The following is a 21,459-nucleotide window of genomic DNA, read 5'->3' on the forward strand; positions in this document are numbered from 1 at the left end:
TTGTTGTTTTGTTTTTAAGATAGAAAAAAATATATTTGAACCCAGGAGAGAGGAACAAATTCATGGATGAAAGGGGGAGATTTTCTGGAGCAGTCTCTGTTGAGTTGGCTAGAGGGACTGAAATCTGCATAAGCGGAAGCATAGGGCTTACTATGAATTTGATCAATTTCATTTATAGCAGGGGTTGGCAGACCCCAGCTCTGGAGCCAAATTCAGCCTGCCTGTTTTTAAATAAAGTTTTATTGCAACATAATCTTGTGCATTTATTTAAGTATTGTCTGTGGTGGCTTTCAAACTATGGCAGCAAAGTTGAGTAGTGGTACAGAAAAGCTGAAAATATTTACTAGAAAGAGTCTGCCAACCCTTAGATTTACAGTAACTGAAGAAAAGATAGGATGAGATATAAGTGGGAGAGGGGAGGAAGCAGAGGACAAATCTAGGGAACTGAACATTTTGAAGAAGGTATTAACATACCTTTTCTGGTTTTGGTCAAACCACATAGTAAATCAGAACTTTGAATTTAGAACAAAATGACTTGCAGTCTATGTGCTTTTTCCTAAGGCAGTTTCTTAGAAAGGGCCCTAGACTCAAACTGTAAGCTAACTATATAGTTATCTTTTGGGGCTGCGTTATAAATTACCAATATCTTAGCTGTTTAACACAGCAAATGTTTATTATCACAGCTTCTGTGGATCGGGAACATGGAAGCAGCTTAGCCGTATGATTCTGACTCAGAATCTCCCATGAGGCTGCAATCAAAGTGTCAGCCAGGGCTGTAGACTTCTGAGACTTGGCTAGGTCTAGAGAGTCCGCTTCATAGCTCATTCATAGCTATTGTCAGGAGGCTTCAGTTCCTTGCCACATCAGCCTCTCCTTTGGACTAGTCAGAACATAGTTTCCCCCGTAGAAAGTAATAAGAGAGAGTGCCCAGGATGGAAGCCTCAGCTTAGGTCTTAACCCTAGAAGTGACATGCCTTTATTTTTGTATTATAGACAGTCCCCGACTTAGGATTTTTCAGCTTTACGATGGTGTACCATCATTATGTTTTTCACTTTCAACCCATTATGCAATAAATCGCATGAAATAGTCAGCACTTTATTATAAAATAGGCTTTGTGATGGATGATTTTGCCTAACTATAAGCTACTATAAGTCTTCTGAGCATGTTCGAGGTAGGCTAGGTATAGTAAATGCATTTTTGACTTATGATGTTTTCAACTTTACAGTGGTTTTATTGGGATGTAACTCTATTGTATGTCAAAGAACAGCTGTATATTTGTTACACAGACCAGCCCTGGTGCAACATTGAAACCTACCTAAGGGCGTGAATACGAGGAGGTATGGGGATTGTTGGAAGCCATCTTGGAGGCTCCTCACCACACCGACCTGCTTGAGTGTCTACAAAACTCTGTGTCATGTGAACAGTGTTTCCACAATTGCCAAAGCAGCTATTTGTGACACTTTGATTATATTGGAGCTCAACCACAAATATTTTCAGATATTTTTCCTTTTTCACTAAGCTTTCTTTTTCTGATTACAAAAGTAGCATTTGTGGCAGAAAACTGGAAAACAGTTAAGCAAAAAGCCCTGAAGTTAAACATTTTTTATATTCCCTTGTTCAGATTACTCTTAGTGAAATTTTATTTTGCTATCTAATTTTTTCATGTTTGTACTAATACATATCTGTTCAAAATAAAGTTAATATTTAAATACTGTTTATAGGCAGCTTTTATATATTTTCTGAACGTTTTTCAGTGTCATGCAGTACTCAGTGTCATTTTTAAATGACTGTTTTGTGGTTCGTGGCTATGCATAATTCTTTTTTATTATGAATAATGTTACAATAAATATTTTTATCACTAATTTTCTGTGCATAGTCATGACCCTGATAGCCATTGTCTCAGTCCATTTCCTGCTGCTAGAGCAAAATACCAGACTGGGTAGTTTGTGAAGAATAGAAATTTCCTTCTCATGTTCTGGAGACTGGGAGGTTTAAGATCAAAGTATGAGCAGATTCAGTCTCTGGTTCCAAGATGATGCCTTATTACTGCTTCTTCCAAGGAGGAGGAATGCTGTGTCCTCCTATCGCAGTAGAGCAAGAGAGTGAAAGAACAAGGTGAAGGGTGATGAACCTGTCCATTTATAAGGGCACCAATCCCACCATTGAGGGTGGGCCCACTTTGGCCTACTCACCTCTTTACAGTCCCACCTCTTAATACTGTTACAATGGCAGTTACGTTTCAACATGATTGGGACAAACATTCAAACCGTAGCAACCATTTCCCCCCCCAGTATCAGTTATTACTAATAATTCACATACAAATTAAGCAGAAGCAATGATTGTGGGTATAAGCTTTATAATATTTGTATTAGTTTTTAAACAGGACCATAGTAGGGCTTCTGGATGAAGGTCCATTGGTTTTAGTGGGTTCTCAAGGATGACTGGGATATTCAAATCCTCAGTTAATTTGCAAAAATTGTTCAGTTGCTGTCAATATATGTTCCATAAACCTGTTGGAGTAGATAAAAGAATATAGCAATTTTAATATTCCTCAAACTCCTAAACCTCATAATACCTGTGTAAGGTAAGAAGCCAGAAAAGTTTTACAGAGGTTTGCTGCTTTCTAGAGTGATTTTAGTAAATGACTATCCTATCAGAGGATTGATTTCTTTGTAGTTGAATCTTATATAACATTGGTGTAGTTGGATTAATTAATTGTATTATTATTAGTTGAGATCGAGTCTTGCTCTGTTGCCCAGGCTGGAGTGCAGTGGTGTGATCTTGACTCAGTGCCACCTCTGCCTCCCAGGTTCAAACAATTCTCCCACCTCAGCTTCTCAAGTAGCTGGGATTACAGGTGTGCACCACCATACCCAGCTGATGTTTGTATTTTTAGTAGAGATGGGGTTTTGCCATGTTAGCCAGGCTGGTCTGGAACTTGATTGATTGATTGATTGATTGAGGTAGGATCTTGATCTATCAGGCTGAAGTGCAGTGGCACAGACATGGCTCACTATAGCCTTGACTACCTGGCTTAAGTAATCTGCCCACCTCTGACTTTTGAGTAACTGTGACTACAGGTAAGTACCACCATGCCTGGCTAATTTTTAAAACATTTTCATTACCCGAGGTCAGGAGTTCGAAACCGCCCTGACCAACAAGGTGAAACCTCGTCTCTATTAAATAAAAAACATTTTAAATAGAGGTGGGATCTTGTTACGTTGTTCAGGCTGGTCTTGAACTCCTGAGCTTCAGCAATCCTCCCTTCTGGTTGTAATAATTCATGTAGAATTTATTTATTTAGAATAATTATATGAAGTCTCAGCTCAGCAGAATTCTCTCTCACAATTCCATTTTATTTTTTAGGACCCTTTTGAACATTATTCTTGTAATAGCTTACAGCCTTTGAGACCAGCGTTTAATTTGTTTGTAGAACATTGTACTTCCAGGTGGTAAAACAGCATTAAGTAGGGTTTCTATTCCTCCTGGCTGGATCTCCTAGAACTTTGCCAATACTGATGAACTGTTTTCCAAGATCATTTTCTAGAGTTTAGGGATTTTTTCCAACTGAGCATTTACTGAGTATGTACTAGTTACTTTCATATACTGTGCTAGATCCTGAGATTACAGAACTGAAAAAGACAGCTTTCATTTTCCAATAATTAATTTTGTGAGAAGCACCAATAGAAGTTATGTCCAGAATACTATGGAACAATGAAAGAATTAGCCCATTGAAGGCTGAAGAGCAATTGGAAGGCAGGGGACACTGCACAGGGGGTTCTATTTGAACAGCTTTCTTTACCTTCATGTATACAGTCACATCACCCTATCAAATAAAAAGTTTTAATTGAAAATATTTTTATTGAATTATATGAGCCAAAACCATAATTGCTTCTTTTACCATTGAATAATATGTCAAATATGCGTTAAATTGGTCATTTTAGAAATAGCTAAAATATGGATTGATAGAATAAGAAGGAATCTGAATTTAATCAGCTCAGCCTCCTCTTCCTTTATCTGTTGGAATTCTTTGAAGGGGCTTACAGACAGTTTGTTCCAATTTTCATAAATTGGAAAGATCTTGCTAGTGAGCCAAATCTGCCTCTTCTTGTCTTCTCCTAAGTAATTTTAGTTTTAAATTCTAAAAATTGTCTCCTAGTCTGTGACTTATCCTTTCATTTTCTTAACTTTTAAAGACGGTAAGTTTTTTATTTTGACGTAGTCCAGTTTATCAATTTAATCTTTTACAGATTTTGCTTTTGACACTGTATCTAAGAAATCATTGATTGCCTAACCCATGATCACATGCCTAGCTGTATGCTTTCTTCTAGAAGTTTTGTGGCTTTAGGTTTTCCATTTAGAAACAATCCATTTTGAGTTAATTTTTTTGAATATGGTGTAAGATATTAATCTAATTTTTTTTCTTTTTTTGAGACAGGATCTCATTTTGTAACCCAGGCTGGAGTGCAGTGGTATGATCACGGCTCACTGCAGCCTCCCTTTCTCAGGATCAAGCAATCCTCCCACCTCAGCCTCCCAAGCAGCTGGAGCTACAGGCATGTGTCATTATATCCAGCTAATTTTTTGTTGTTGTATTTTGCAGAGACTGGATCTCACTATGATGCCCAGGCTGGTCTCAAACTCCTGAGCTCAAGTAATCCTCCTTCCTTGACCTCCCAAAGTCCTGGGATTATAGGCATCAGCCACCACGCCCAGCCTCTAAATTCTTTTTTTGCATATAGATATCTAATTGTTCCAGTCATTGTTTAGGAAAAAAAAAGCTATTCTTTCTTTACTGAATTGCCTTTTGCACCTCTGTCAGCAGATGCTGAAAACTGCAAACCACTCAAATGTCCATCAGTAGGTGAATGAATAAACAAATTGTAGTATATCCATACCATGGAATACTACTCAGCAATAAAAGGAAATGAGCTATGCATACAAGCAACAGGGATAAATGTCAAAATTATGCTTAGTGAAAGAAGCCAATAAAACAGAGCACATATTTACATCATTTTATGCGAAACTGAAGAAAGTACTAATCTATATTTACAGAAAGCAGATCAGTGTGTGGAGGGGAGATGGAGGGAGAGGAAAGGGAAGGATTATAGTTGGGCAGACTTAAATTTGTGCAGTTTATCATATGTTGTACCTCAATAAAACTGTTCCAAATAAAATTCTACAGTGTATACAGAATAACGTAGTGGTTAGATAAACTTTTTATAACCAAGGCTTTTCTTTTCCTGTTTCTTAATTTTTTCTTTATACTGTAACTCCAGTTTATTGTTTCTCTTAAAAAGGTTTGTAGATCTGAATATAGCCCTTGGAAAATAATTGTGATTGTTGTAAACTCACTTCAAGTATATCTTCTTTTCTTTGGGTTATGTCATGCCAGTCCCTACAGAGTCTGTTAACCTTACTTGTACCATTGTGTCATTTTGCTTATTATAGTTTAACCCAAACTTCCCCCAGTTTTCCACAATTATATTATTAATAGAAATTACAGAATACATCAGGATCAAGGCATATAAGGATTAAGGGGAGAGGAGTAAAAAAGGAAATGAGCAGGGGCAGAATTAAGGAATTTAGATTTTCACCTATGAGCAATGTGGAAAGAATTTTAAGTAAACTGTGCCAAACTATTTCACTTTTTATTGTGATCAGCTGAACTTATGTAAAAAGGCAGGCAGTATTAATATAAGGGGCTTTGCATCAGTCCCTTTGGTGTTTTAGTTAAAGTATAGTTTTTTGTAGTGGCAAAGTCAAACCCCTATTCTGATATCTTAAATTTATTCCCATGCTTTGTACATTATAGTTGCATCTTGTCAACTATAACTAGCAATTAAAAATTCAGAGTTACCTGAATTTTCTTGTTTCTGAGTATTTTTTTGGGTTTATGAAATTGATACCTCTATTTAGGCCAAAGTATTTAGTCTACTGGAATTAAGCAAATACAGGGCTCATCTATTCATGTTTGCTATGTCTCAATTTAAAATCTTATAGCATGTAAGAGCTTTAGTATTTTATTTGTCTTCCTTTCAAACCTTTAGAGTTAAGATTCAACTAATTTGGGATTAGTTATGACTCTGTGAGTCTCTATGACTCTATGTGTCTGCTACTGATTTGTGACAGGAACAAGAAAAAAAGGTAATTTATGAGCTGCAGCCAATTATCTGGCAATCAGAATGCTTTGTTGTTAAGAGTCTATTGTAACAAGTCTCTTTGTCTTCATACAGCACCTGTTACTATGCAACCAAGACCATGTTGTTGAATTCCTGGCATAACATGAAGCTGTTAGGTTATATTGTGGCTAATCGTGCAGGAAGTTAGCTAAACTCTGGTTCATTTATTTAAACTCAGTCCTCCAGTATGACAGGTTGGTGAATGTGGAAGCCTATATATATGAAGTGGGTACCAGTTATTAGGTAAAGCAAACATACTCAGCTCATCTCTTGAGCTGGACCCTGGATTTTGGGATAGAGTGAAGGGATGAGGGTAAGGGATGTTTGCTTCAAAAGTCATTTGGGAGTTTCCAGTGATGTCACATCTGACTACATCGGCATCAATATATAGAGTCTATTGGATCATACCATACTGGGTCAGTTCCGGTTTATGTTGTTGTTGTTCTTATTTGAGACAGTTTTGCTCTGTTGCCCAGGCTGGAGTGCAGTGGTGTGATCTTGGCTCACTACAACCTCAACCTCCTGGGTTCAAACAATTCTCCAACCTCAGCCTCCCAAGTAGTTGGGTTTACAGGCACCCATTAGCATGCCTGGCTAATTTTTGTAGAGACAGGTTTCACCACGTTGGCCAGGCTGGTCTTGAATTCCTGACCTCAGGTGATCAGCCCACCTCGGCCTCCCAAAGTTCTGGGATTACAGGCATGAACCACCATGCCTTGCCCAGTTCCAGTTTTAATTCCACCACAACTCTCTGGAACTTCATGCCAGTGATGTAACTCTTATCGAACTCTTATTTCCTCATATAAAAAATGAAGGGTTTAGATTATTTTAAGGCTTCCTTCTGTGATTCTTCAATTTCATTATATTTACTTGACTTTTAAAATTTGCTCAGTGAAACTTCTAGGTAAACATAAAAGCAACTTTTTAAAAATCATCGAATTGTAAAATGGAAAGAAATACACTAGTATACTAAAGGATATTGTATTGGAGATGGTCCCAGGAAAACTCTACTTTCTGTGAGGCCTGGACCTTCCAAACATTATTTTTTTGGTCATTAACCTGTCTTCTATATTAGTTGAGGCCTATAAGCCTTAAATGATAATAAAATGCAGCCAGACATGGTGGCTGACACCTGTAACCCAGCACTTTGGAAGACTGGGGCAGGAGGATTGCTTTAGCTCAGGAGTTAAAGATCAGCCTGGGCAACATAGCAAGACCCTGTCCCCATAAAAAACAAGTGTTGATAATGAAATGCAACAATTCTGCTCCCAATCATTAGTTTGAATGTAGGTGCATGTGTTTAATATTTCACTTTTCCTGATGCCCAGCCTGTGTGATACTAGTTCATTCCTGATCAGCCATAACGGTACCCAATGAGCCCCTTGAAGAGAGGGCACTGTTCCTCCTCCTTCTCTTTCTGTGAGTTAGAGTATTGACAGCACATGCGCTCTAGTCCCTATTTTTGATGTTAGACATGTTGGAAATGACTGAAGAGCGTTGTCCCTTTCTTGAGCACATAGACAGTTGCTAAATGCAGGGCTTGTCTTAAATTAGTGTTCTCTGGTGTCTTCTGTTACCATCATTAACCCTGGTAGTCTTCATTACAGACATAACAGTGGTTTGCACTGTGGCATCCATGACTCTGTTCCTCTTGTCCTTCAGCCACCTCTCCAACCCTCTCACCTCCCTATACAAAGTCTAGGTATATTTTTACCCATTTCTTGCCTAGTGTTACCAGTACCTTGAACAACTAGTATAAAGAACTTAGTAAAGTGTGCCTGGTACAAAGTAGCATGTTCAGTCTGTTGGCTATTTCTATTCCCCAGCCACTTTCTATTAAACCATATGAAACTGCTGTTTTTGTATTTTTGTATGTGTTTGCAGTTTCGTATTGTTTCACTACAGTTATCTAGACAGCTTTTTACAAAATATATATACACTAGCTGCATCCTTGACTGGTGAATTCGGATCTTCATGGATGGGTCCACGGTAAATGCATTTTTTAAAAAGCTGATTCTGAGTCATACTCCTGGTTAAAAACACCTGTAGGTGTTTTTATTGTTTTTAGAGATGGTTTTAATTTTTTTAGAGATGGTATCTTGCTGTGTTGCCCGGGCTGGCTTCAAACTCCTGGAATCAAGCAGTTCTTCTGCCCTAGCCTCCTGAGTAGCGGGAACTGCAAGCATGTGCCACCATACTTGGCTCAAGCAGACTTTGCATATAGATGCATATGTTTTTGGTGTAATCAGTTGTCTGATACAAACTGAAACTGAGTTTATGACTTCATTAATTACTGTTATTTAAAATTTTAAGATATGGGCTGGGTGTGATGGCTCACACCTGGGGCAAAATGGCAAAACCCCATCTCTAGAAAAAAACACAACAAAAAAATGAGCCAGATGTGGTGGTGCTACTGTCAGGGGGATGAAGAGGGCTGAGGCAGGAGGAGCACTTGACCCCAGGAGGTCAAGGCTGCAGTGAGCTGAGATCGCACCATTACCCTTCAGCCTGGGCAAGGGAGAGAGACTCTGTCTCTAAATAAATAAATAAAAATATGATCAAGTCTTACAATTAGACTTATCAGTACTCAATCTCAGGAAGAAAAATATAAGTGCCACAAGATGTTTTATGATTTTCAGGGAATATTCCAGTCTCTTTTTTCCCCTAGTATATAACTTCACATTATCTTTTGTATAACTTCAACTTAAGATTTTGTACTTTTCAAATACACTTTTGTCTTTCATGAAAAAGGGAGTTAACAGTAGTGAGCAGGCTATAGTTGGTCATTAACTTAATTATGACTCACAATGCAGCTTATCCACATGATTCATAATTTTATTGTAGCCAAGAGAAAATGGAGTTTCTCTAAACAGCATCTGTCTCCCTTCATTGGTGGTAATTTGTGTGTTATGCTGTTATTATTAATCTCTGGTTTGGAACCTCTGGGTAAGTAGGCTCTCTAAATAAGCCCAAAATTATGAGCAAAAGTTGTCTCTTAATGCATTGGCTACCGCAGAAAGGAGTACTAAAACCCAGAAAAGAGTTCTGAGCATCCTTCTACCTCTCACTAGTATGTTATCTCTAATTTGCATTCTTTAAAAATGAGTTGTGTTTGCTTTAGTGCCATGTATATTTTTTAAAAATACAGATAAGTTTAGTGTGGCTCCTGTATAAAAATGACTCTCAAAAAATAATAATAAAAGGAATACACTCTCCAAGGGGGCTGTGCACAGCTCTCAGCCCTTGGATGCCGTGGCTGAGAGTCTGAACCTGGGCTGCCCACGGCCCCCTCTTAAAAAATTATTTTTTAAATTAAAAACAATTTAAGCCTGGACGTGGTGGCTCATGCCTGTAATCTCAACACTTTGGGAGGCCGAGGCAAGTGGATCACAAGGTCAGGAGTTTGAGACCAGCCAGGCCAATATGGTGAAACCCCGTCCCTACTAAAAAAGTACAAAAATTAGCCAAGTATGGTGGCACATGGCTGTAGTCTCAGCTACTTGGGAGGCTGAGGCAGAAGAATCCTTAGAACCTGGGAGGTGGAGGTTGTAGTGCCAAGATCACACCACTGCACTCCAGCCTGGGTGACCGAGTGAGATTTCATCTGAAAAAAATTATTTAAAAAATGACTCTCACTTGTGATGCATTTCTTTAGAAATACATAACACTTATAAGAGGCAGTCTCTGGTTCTTAACTCAGAATGTTTATCAGGAAGGAATATTGAATTTTATCCAATGCTTATTTCTTCTCTCTCTTTTTTTTAATGGATTTGCCTTCTCTGCATAACTTTTTCTTTTCACTACCATTGACTATATCAGTTTTCTGATTGGGCCTATTTATGTGATTGTATTTTTATGCTTAATATTAATCTAGTATTGCATTTTTGGAATACAGTTGACCCTTGAACAACACAGGTTTGAACTGCAGTGGTTTACTTATGCAGATTTTTTTCGATAAATACATTGGAAATTCTTTTAGAGATTTAACAACAATTTGAAAATAACTTGCAGATGAGCCATATAACCTAGAAATATCAAAAATAAGATAGGTATACATGAATGCATTAAATATATGCAGATACTAGTTTATTTTATGTACACAAATCTTATAAAAAGTTAAAATTTATCATACTGTATTAGTCTGTTTTCATGCTGCTGACATGAAACACACCTAAGACTAGGTACTTTATGAAGAAAAAGAGGTTTAATGGACTCTCAACTTTCCTGTGGCTGTAGAGACCTCACAATCGTGGTGGAAAGTGAAAGGCATGTCTTGCGTGGTGGCAGACGAGAGAATGAGAGAGCCAAGCTAAAAGGGAAACTCCTTTTAAAACAGTCAGATTTCATGAGACTTAATCACTACCAAAAGAATAGCATGGGAGACACTGCCCCCATGATTCCCTTTTTTTGCAACATGTCTCCACCGCAACAGGTGGGCATCATGGGAGCTATAATTATTGAGATTTGGGTGGGGACACAACCAAATGATATCATTCTGCCCCTGGCCCCTCCCAAATCTCATGTCCTGACATTTCAAAACCAATCCTGCCTTCCCAACAGTCCCTCAGAGTCTTAACTTATTTTAGCATTAACTCAAAAGTCCACAGTTCAAAGTCTCATCTAGATAAGGCAAGTCCCTTCTGCCTATGAATCTGTAAAATCAAAAGCAAGTTAGTTACTTCCTAGATACAGTGGGGGTGTAGGCATTGGATAAATGTACCCATTCCCAATGAGAGAAATTGACCAAAACAAAGGGGCCAAAGGCCCCATGCAAGTCCCAGATCCAGCGGGGCATTCAAATCCAAGCTCCAAAATGATCTTCTTTGACTCCATGTCTCACATCCAGGTCACTGATGCAAGAGGTGGGTTTCCATGGTCTTGGGCAGCTCTGTCCCTGTGGCTTTGCCAGGTATAGCCTCCCTCCTGGCTGCTTTCATGGACTGATGTTGAGTGTCTGTGGCTTTTCCAGGTGAATGGTGCAAGATGTCAGTGGATCATCTACCATTCTGGGGTCTGGAGAACAGTGCTCCTCTTCTCACAGCTCCCCTAGGCAGTGCCCCAGTGGGGAGTCTGTGTGGGGGCTTCAACCCCACATTTCCCTTCTGCACTATCCTAGTAGCAGAAGTTGTCCATGAGGGCCCTGCCCTGCAGCACATTTCTGCCTGTACATCCAGGCGTTCACATACATCCTCTGAAACCTAGATGGAGATTCCCAAACCTCAATTATTGACTTCTGTACACCCTCAGACTCAACACTACGTGGAAGCTGCCAAGGCTTGGGACTTGCACCCTCTGAAACCACAGCCCAAGCTGTACCTTGGCCCATTTTAGCCTTAGCTGGAGTGGCTGGATGGTAGGGCATCAAGTCCCTAGGCTGCACACAGCAGGAGGCCCCTGGGTCCAGCTCATGAAAGCATTTTTTCTTCTAGAACTTGGGGCCTGTGATGGGAGGGGCTGCCGCAAAGGTCTCTGACGTTCCCTGGAGATGTTTTCCCCATTCTCTTGGTTATTAACATTTGGCTGCCGGGCGCGGTGGCTGACGCCTGTAATCCCAGCACTTTGGGAGGCCGAGGTGGGTGGATCACGAGATCAAGAGATCGAGACCATCCTGGTCAACATGGTGAAACCCCGTCTCTACTAAAAATACAAAAAATTAGCTGGGCGTGGTGGCGCGTGCCTGTAATCCCAGCTACTCAGGAGGCTGAGGCAGGAGAATTGCCTGAACCCAGGAGGCAGAGGTTGCGGTGAGCCAAGGTCGCACCATTGCACTCCAGCCTGGGTAACAAGAGCGAAACTCCATCTCAAAAAAAAAAAAAATTGGCTCATGGGTACTTATGCAAATTTCTGCAGCTGGCTTGAATCTCTCCTTGGAAAATGGTGTTTTTTTTCCTATCACATTGTCAGGCTGCAAATTTTTCAAGCTTTTATGCCCTGTTTCCCTTTTAAAACAATGTTTTTAACAGCAACCAAATCACCTCTTCAGTGCTTTGCTGATTAGAAATTTCTTCCACCGGCCAGGCTTGGTGGCTCAAGCCTGTAATCCCAGCACTTTGGGAGGTGGAGGCGGGTGGATCACGAGGTCAAGAGATCAAGATCATCCTGGCCAAAATGGTGAAACCCCGTCTCTACTAAAAATACAAAATTAGCTGGGCGTGGTGATGTGCACGTGTAGTCCTAGCTACTTGGGAGGCTGAGGCAGGAGAATTGCTTGAACCCTGGAGGCGGAGGTTGCAGTGAGCCGAGATTGTGCCACTGCACTCCAGCCTGGCACCTGGTGATAGAGTGAGACTCTGTCTCAAAAAAAAAAAGAAAAATTTCTTCCACCAAATGCTCTAAATCATCTCCCTCAAGTTCAGAGTGCCACAGATCGCTAGTTCTGAGGCAAAATTCTGTCAATCTCTTTGCTAAAACATAGCAAGAATCGCCTTTACTCCAGTTCGCAACAAATTCCTCATCTCCATCTGAGACCACCTCAGCCCGGATTTCATTGTCCATATCATTATCAGCATTTTGGTTAAAGCCATTCAACAACTCTCTAGAAAGTTCCAGACTTTCCCACATTTTCCTGTTTTCTTTGGAATCCTCCAAACTGTTCCAATCTCTGCCTGTTACCCAGTTCCAAAGTCGTTTCCACATTTTTGGGTATCTTTACAGCAACACCCCATTCTACCAGTACCAGTTTTCTCTATTAGTCTGTTTTCATGCTGCTGATAAAAAAGACATACCCAAGACTGGGTAATTTGTAAAGAAAAAGAGGTTTAACTTACTCACAGTTTTCTGTGGCTGGGAAGGCCTCACAATCATGGCAGAAGGTGAAAAGTATATCTTACATGGCAGCAGACGAGAGAGGATGAGAGAGCTAAGCTAAAAGGGAAACCCCTTATGAAACAATCAGATCTAGTGAGACTTATTCACTATCATGATAATAGTATGGGGGAAACTGCCCCCATGATTCAGTTGTCTCCCACTGGGACCTTCCCATAACATGTAGGAGTCATGGGAGCTACAATTCAAGATGAGATTTGGGTGGAGATACAACCAAATCATATCAGATACAAACACAACTATATGCGGCATCATTCGCAATCAAGAGAAATGTAAACCAATGTAATGATTCAGTATTAAATTATAGCTGTATAAAGTTAACTGTAGTGCATATGATATAATAATTTTATAACTACCTCCTCCTGTTGCTATTGGTGAGCTCAAGTGTTGCAAATATCTACTTCAAATGCCATGTGACACTCATTTTCTCTGTGTGAGCAGTTCATCTCTCCAGTAAATATAGTGTTTGTACAATGTTGTAAACTTTGAATAACACCATGAGGCCCATAGGAAATGTTACTGGTAATTCTGGAAGTGCTCCCAAAAAGCAGAGAAAAGTCAACATTACAAGAAAAATGTTAAATTGTCTGATATGCACCATAGATTGAGGTCTGCAGCTATGATTGCCTACCATTTCAAGACAAAGGAATCCAGCATAAGGACCATTGTTTAAAAAAAAAAAAAAAAAAAAAAAAAGGAAAGAAACTACGTGAAGCTTTTACTGCAGTGACAGCAACAGGCACAAAAACCTTGTACTTGTTGCAAAGTACCTTTTTATCATATTGAAAATGCAGCTTTTATGAGAGTGCCAGGTTGCTATAAGAAAGGCATACCTTTCCAATCTGTCCCTGGGTCTAAGGAAAAAAAGCCATACCTATAGACTCTAACGTGATTCCAGAAAAAGCAAAGTCATTATATGGCAACTTAAAGCTAAAAGGAAGGTGAAGGATCTAAAGCTGGAGAATTTAATGCCAGCAAAGGATGGTTTGATAATTTTAGAAAGAGGTTTGGCTTTTTAAATGTCAAGATAACATGAGAAGCAGCTTCTGTCAACCAGGAGGCAGCAGGTAAATTTCCAAAAGCCATTAAGAGGATCATTGAGGAGAAACGATATCTGCTCGAACAGATTTTTAATTCAGACAAAATCTTCCTTTTCTGGAAAAACTAAAGTCACAAGGGACTTTTGTTGGTAAGGAAGAAAAGCAAGCACCAGGATTTAAGGCTGGAAAGGAATAGGCTAACTCAACTATTTTGTGCAAGTGCAGTTGGGTTTATGTTCAGGGCTGCCCTTATCTATAAAGCTGCTAATCCCCAAGTCTTGAAGGGAAAAGATAAACACCAGCTGCCAGTCTTTAGGTTATCGTACGAGAAGACGGTCTGGACAACAAGAACCCTTTTTCTGGATTGCTTTCATCAGCGCTTTGTTCCTGAAATCAGAAAGTACCTTTCCAGTAAAGGATTGGTTTTTAAAGTTCTTTTGATATTGGATAATGCCCCGGCCACCCTGAACCCCATGAGGTCAAAACCGAAGGCACTGAAGTGGTCTACGTGCCACCAAACACAAAGTCTCTAATTCAGCTTCCTGATTCGGGGCCATAAGGACCTGGAAGGCTCATTACCCACAGCACTCTGTGGAAAGGACGTCAGCGCTGTAGAGGATCCCAATAGAAGGAGTGTCACGAAAACTTAAAAGGCTTATGCCATCATTGTTACAGAAAAATCTCTGAAAGCAATTATGCCCCAAACAATAAACTCCCGCTGGAGAAAACTGTGTCCAAATGTTATGTCATGACTGTGTCACAACATTTACGACATAGCCAATCAAGGAAATCTTGAAAGAGGTTGTGGATGTGGCAGAAAAATTTTAAAAAAGTGGGAGGGGGAACAAAAGTCTGCTTGATAGAGATCAGTGCGTCTGAACTGATGCAGGGGGATGAGGAAGGAGACCTAGAAGAAGCAGAGCCGTAAAACAAAGTGACGTTAGATAGTCTAGCAGAAGGGTTCTTATTCTTCAAGACTGTTTTTGACTTCGTTTACAACATAAACTCTCCTATGATATGAGCACTAAAACTAAAGCAAACAGTGGAAGAAGGATTAGTACCATATAAAAATATTTTTACAAAAATGAAAAAGCAAAAAAGTCTAATTACGGTGCATTTCTGTAGCTACATTGAGTGTGCCTGCTTTTCCTGCCTCCCACCTCCTCCACCTCTTTTTTCCTCTGCTACCCCTGAGACAGCAGGACCAATCCTTCTTCTTCCTCCTCCTCTTCATCCTACTCAACATGAAAATGATGAGAATGAAGATCTTATGATGATCCACTTCCACTTAATGACTAGTAAGTGCATTTTCCTTCCTTACAATTTTCTTAACATTTTCTTTTCTCTAGCTTACTTTATCTTAAGAATACAGTATATATTACATATAACATATGTGTTAATTGACTATTTTATTATTGGTAAGGCTTCCAGTCAAGTAGGCTACTCGTAGTTAAGTTTGTGGGAGTCAGACGTTGGATTTTCAGCTGCACACAGTAGGAGTGGGGGAGTTGGTCCAGTGCCCCGATCCCTCTGTTATTCAAGGGTCGACTGTATAACACACTAAACTATAATGGATTGTTTGTGTACTGAGAGGTAAATTTCAGGTGTTGGCATTTTATGAAATTTCTCTGTTCATAAATGAGATGGCAATGTAGTTTTTTGGTGTGGTTATTGCTATTTTGGTACCACTGATCTTATAAAATGATTTGGGTAGCTTTTCTGTGTCACCCATGAGAATTATCTTTTTATGTTTGAAAGAAATTACCTCTAACCTTTGTGTAAGGTCATTTTTACCAGTTTCTTCCATAGTGGTGATAAAGTTTAGATGGCAAACACTTAGGATGTGGATTTTTTTAAATTTTTAATCCTAGCTTCACATCAATAGTGTAACCTAGGGCACATTTTCAAAGCTTGATATGGCTTATTTTTCTCACCTGTAAAATGTGAATAATAGGTCTAAAGTTGTCTTGAGGGTTTCATGAGATAATTAAGTATGTAGTTGAAAAAAGTGTCTGACATAGAATAAGCATTCAATAAATGGGAAGATTATTTATTTTTTCCCTGAAGTTTTTGTCCTATCCAGGCAATTGGAGTTTTTAATCTCCCTTTTTCCCCTTTCTTTTTCCTGTTTTCCTTGGAATTTTCCTCTTAGCTTCCTCTGTGTGATTGGCTGACTACTTTGTATAAGGTAGTCCTAGAAGATAGTAAAAATTACAAAAAATTTATACTGGGTGACAGGGCCACAAAGGTGACATTTTCTCACTTCTCTTTACTCTCTAAGTTGTATATAATGAGCATATGTTACTTTTATAATCGTGAAAAAACACTGTGGGTAAGAGGATCTCAAGTCCCACCTGTGCCTGTGTGTGCTGGGAGGTGATGAACATGAATGGTAGGATTAGGTGTACTCAACAGCATTCAGGATTGCCCTTGGAATTGAGCCAGTGCTAAACAGACTTGTAGTGGAGAATGTAATTGATAATACTCAGTTGTCATTAAACATAATTTCAGGTAATATATTTTTATGTTCAGCGCCGGCAGGATGCTTTAAATTTAAAAAGTGACATTCTCAATGCCTTATTTATATGAAGAGGATCTTATATACCAAGAGGTTAACCTGACTGGTTGGATGTGGGGTGCCATATATAGGAAGTCAGAATTTAAAAGATTACTAGTTTATATTTTCTTTCTTTTTAAACTGCTCCCTGTTACTCCGTAAAAAGAATTGGCTCTTCACCCAGAGTTCCAAAGTAAGCCTTCAGCAGGTGGTCTGTGAAAGAGCTGTGGTAAAGGTTAATTGGCACAAAGAGAATCTTTGTTGCTGTAGAGTCAGTCTTTAGCTTTATCTTCCTGGTTTGTAAAAATAATGTCAATACTTAATTTTCAAGGCTTTGTATTTTTGACTGATCAGTATGTCTTCTTATAAATTTTGAGTTTTGGCCAGCTTGTCCCAATGCTGTGAAGAAAAAAAAAACATTTTTTTGGGGAAAAAAATCACTTCAACCCTTCTCTGTAGCAGTTCAGACCATTAACTTTCTTTTCTCTTCTTTCCCATTTGCGCCTCATTCCCACTCTTTTTGATGCCAGATATTATCCCCATTTAAAACTTTTGTGTTTTTTTTATGATTCTTTGGTCATCCGTATCAGGAAATTGATTCACCCTTGAAGTTGGTACTGAAAAAATAGTATTCTTTAAAACTCAGGCTAATTTTAATTGAATATCTCGGAATTTTTTTTATAGTTTCTAAACTTGAACTATTTTGGGGTTCCAAATCAAGTCAACTCAGGATTTTAACTCAAGTTCATAGTGAAAGCCAGTAGACTAAATATATGTGTCTACCTCCTATCCGCAACTCCCCGTGAAAAGACAGAAAAAGGAATTTACAGACAGAAATGTGTAATTCTGTAATAGCAGTGAGAATGGGAACAGATGGAGTGACCATCAGCAGAGCAGAGACTTTCTAGGTTGTAGAAGACAGAAAACAGATGGTGCTGATGGATGAAGCGGGGCAAAGGAAGCCCCAACCCAGCATTCCCAGGGGGAAGCCTGTGAGTGGAATCTATTCTTCCTTACTGAGTCTTGAAGAGACTTTAAGCAATGAATCAGAAAGAACAGAGAGCAGAAGGGATGATAGGACATGCTATTAATTAAAGGAGTATACCTGAAAAGCTAGCTCAATATCCTACCCACACACCCAGCCCATACAAAGATTGCAGCAACATCGGTTCTCATGCTAATTTTGGAAATCTGCTTCAAAAAGCATTTCTTTCTGAACTCACAGCCTGGGAGAACTAGGAGTTCTAACGAACATTTTAGCAACCCAGGATAAACTCTTATTTGTTGTGATATTTGGAGAAGGAGCCAACCTGTCAACCTGTTTCTTGCCCATGAACCATAAAGTGAAACTTTGAAATGCCACATGACAGAGGAAACTTACTATAGTGGAAAGGGAGAGCAAGATAAAAGAAAGCCTACCTAATGGTGCCATGAAATTACACAAAATGTGATACAAAATATTTATTGCCAGATGAGTAAAGGATGAGAACTAGCAATTCACAAAATAAATACTACATAGAAAAAATGTTCACTCTCTTTAAGAAATGAAAGATGTAATTAGAAATAACAATGAGGTCTTTTTCACAGTATGTAAGTAGCAGGTTTTTAAAAAGAATACTCATTGCCATTAGGGATACTAGCAATACTAGCATAGTTATATGTGCCAGATACAGCACTTTAAAAAAGCAGTTGGACAATGTGCATGATAAACCTTCAACAGTCAGTTTGTTAATTTTCCATTTCTTAGATTCTATCTCATGGAAACTACTTTAAATGTAGAAATAAATAGATGGTCATCTATTATAATTTTGAAGAATTCAAAACAGCTCTAATGTCTTACATTATGGTATATGGTAAGTAAATTGCTTTGTGTCTCCAGGATGATATATTACATAGCCATTAAAAATTATAGCTATGAAGCCAATAAAACAACATAAAACGGCAAGTGTGACATAAGTGGGAAGGAATGCAAAAGGCAAAGTGATGTATTAGAATTTAATACATTCTCTCCCCTCTTCCTGTTGCTCCATCTCTAATTGATTCTAAGATCTTTGAAGTCAAGAATCCTGACTTGCTCATCTATGAACCTACCCCCAACCCTTTCCCAATGCTGAGCATAGTACCTGACTCAATAAATATGTTGGCGCACAATATACGCATAAGAAAAAGAAAAAGGAAATCCAGAAGCACACCAAAAGATCAGAGCTATACAAAGAGAGAGCCACCTTACTAATGAAACATGTATTAAAGAGTGGGATTTGACAGATGTCTTCATGTAAACCAGAGGCTGTGCTCAGATTTTTCTTTTAAAATACTTCGTTTGTGAGCCAGGCACAGTGTCTTATGCCTATAATATCAGCCCTTTGGGAAGCCAAGATGAGAAGTTCACTTGAGGCCAGGAGTTCAAGACCAGCCTGGGCAACATAAGGAGACCCTGTCTGTACAAAAAAAAAATAGATAAAATTAACCAGGCGTGCCTGTAGTCCCAACTACTCAGGAGGCTGAGGCAAGAAGATTGCTTGAGCCCAGGAGTTCAGGGCTATGGTGAGGTATAATAGCACCACTGCACTCCAGCCTGGGTGACAAAGCGAGACTCTATCTCTTTTTTTTTTTTTTTTAAAAAAAGTCTACTAGTAAACTTTCTGTCACTATTCTAATACATGGTGTAAGTCTTAATCAGTTAAGCAAGTGCCCTCCTCATTTTTAAACTGGATCATTCAGGCATGGTTACTTCAGTTATTTTCTGTGGGTGCATTTTTTTAAATTAACAAAGCTTTCATACACAATATGAAGTTCATAAATATATCAATAAGAGAAACTCAAACTACCAGGCTATATACTTAATTTGTAGCTCATACATAAAATCTAAAGCAGGTTTAAATTACATAAATTATACTTTTAAAAATTAGATCTATTAAGCATCTAAGCCTGCATTATTATTATTTTCGTAGAGACAGGGTGTCACTCTCTTGCCCAGGCCAAAGTACAGTTGTTCAATCTTAGCTCACTGCAGCCTCAAATTCCTGAGCTTAATGATCCTCCTGCCTCAGCCTCCTGAGTAGCTAGGACTACAGACATGTGCCACCACATCTGACTAATTTTTTTTTTTTTTTTTTTTTTTTGTAGAGGCAGAGTTTCACTATGTTGCCCAGGCTGGTCTCAAACTCCTGGTTTCAAGTGATCCTCCCATTATAAGCTTCCCAAAATGCTGGGATTACAGTTGTGAACCACCGCGCCCAGCTGAACATTATTTCTTTATTCAATTTTGTAGCTGTTAAATTCAGTAAATAAAAACATATATTCAATTTCCAAATAAGTAATACATTCATATGGATCAAAATCAAAAGGTTATGTATCCTTCCAGAATTAGCATAGGAATATGGAAGCACACGTATATTTTTACAATTAATTATTAATGCTTTTCTAACCTACATAATCTTATTTTGAGATCACAAGGGTTGAAAAACAAATATTAAAATATAAATAGCAGTTTATGAGTCTTTTATTTCCTTTTTCGCCTTTCAAGTTCTACCCTGTTACTTATTTCTCAATATTGCTGAAAACATTCAGGTAATTATCTGGTAGCAGAACTACTGGGGTTAGGGTAAGAAACCTGTTTATTCGTAGGCTACTCTCATTTTTCTTTTTAAATATTTTGATCTTTTAAAAGATTGATATTGATTTCCAGCATTTCCTTGCAGTAACTCTTCTCTCCCCTCCCACTCCTACCTGGTCCCGCGGAAGCTGCTTGTTCCCCTTCTTTTCCTTACCTATATTCACTCCAGCTAGGAGGATGGTTATTTTGGCTTAAATTCTCACTTTCCTTTACCCCTCACATCTAATCTAGTTCATTTGACTCTTTTTTTTTCTTAATATCTTTTAGATCCATCCATTCTTCCTCCCTAGTTCTAACTCAAGTCATCATTGACCTGTAGCCTTCCACCTGTTCTTCCTGCCTTTTGAGTCCCAGTGTCTCCTCACTTTTTAAAACTCCTGGTGGTTCTCCATTGCATAGCTGTGATTACAGGCACCTACCACAACACCTGGCTAATTTTTGTCTTTTTAGTAGAGATGGGATTTCACCATGTTAGTCAGGCAAGTCTCAAACTCCTGACCTCAGGTGATCTGCCCGTCTCGGCCTCCCAAAGTGCTGGGATTACAGGCGTGAGCCACTGTGCCTGGCCTTATAGCTTCCTTTCTTACTGTCACCTCAAGGTTCACTTGATTTGCTAATGTTTTGTCTTTGAAGTCTCAGCCATCACTTTCTGATGTGTTTTATAAATTTTTTTATAAATTTTAACTGTGGTGAGGGTTTTACCTTTGTGCTACTGGTAATGATTTTGCACTGACTAGGGACTGAATATATGTGGCATATAAAGTTAGAGTCTTCTAAAAAGATGCCTGAATATTTGTTACCCTTTATTGAATACTTAATTATGTGTATTAGCTATCTTACATATGCTATTTTATTAATATCAACCTTAGTGTTACAAATAAGCCGAAATCCAGGGAGATAAAGTAATTTGAGCCTTCCTAATGTTGATTCTGTGCTTTGATGTCTGACAACATGTCTGGCAAGTCTTATAAATAAATTTTATTTTGCAGACAAGGCAAAATGTTAAGCCATCTTTAAGCCATTGCCATCCATATGACTCTGGTGTTGAAATCTTTTGTCCATTAAAAAATGTCACTGCCTGGGATCTTGGGTTTGGTCTTTGCATGGGAGGTGGGTGGGGCTTGGATCAGGAAGTCTGGTTACCGCCTCTCTGTCTCAGAGACCCTGGGCCTGTCCCAGGGCCAGCTCATGTTTGTACATTGCACAGAAACTTGTGGGTGCTTTAGTAAAAAACGTGA

The 21,459-nt window shown here is 38.9% G+C and overlaps 2 protein-coding genes across 5 annotated transcripts in view; one reads left to right on the forward strand and one right to left on the reverse strand.

The window, feature by feature from the left end:
* The window catches only part of LOC103794686 (uncharacterized), a 68,400-nt gene that overhangs the window by 36,518 nt on the left and 10,423 nt on the right, over positions 1 to 21,459 (reverse strand). The gene's annotated exons all lie outside the window — the stretch shown is intronic.
* The window catches only part of RALA (RAS like proto-oncogene A), an 81,677-nt gene that overhangs the window by 26,097 nt on the left and 34,121 nt on the right, over positions 1 to 21,459 (forward strand). The window contains exon 2 of one of the 4 annotated variants that reach the window (XM_078342248.1): positions 15,248 to 15,346. The exons of the other annotated variants lie outside the window; for them this stretch is intronic. The gene's annotated coding sequence lies outside the window, so the exon portion shown is untranslated. The remainder of the gene's footprint in view (positions 1 to 15,247; positions 15,347 to 21,459) is intronic. 4 annotated transcript variants of the gene reach the window in all.

Source organism: Callithrix jacchus, chromosome 11 (assembly GCF_049354715.1).
Source record: "Callithrix jacchus isolate 240 chromosome 11, calJac240_pri, whole genome shotgun sequence".
In the NCBI taxonomy this organism is placed as follows: domain Eukaryota; kingdom Metazoa; phylum Chordata; class Mammalia; order Primates; family Cebidae; genus Callithrix; species Callithrix jacchus.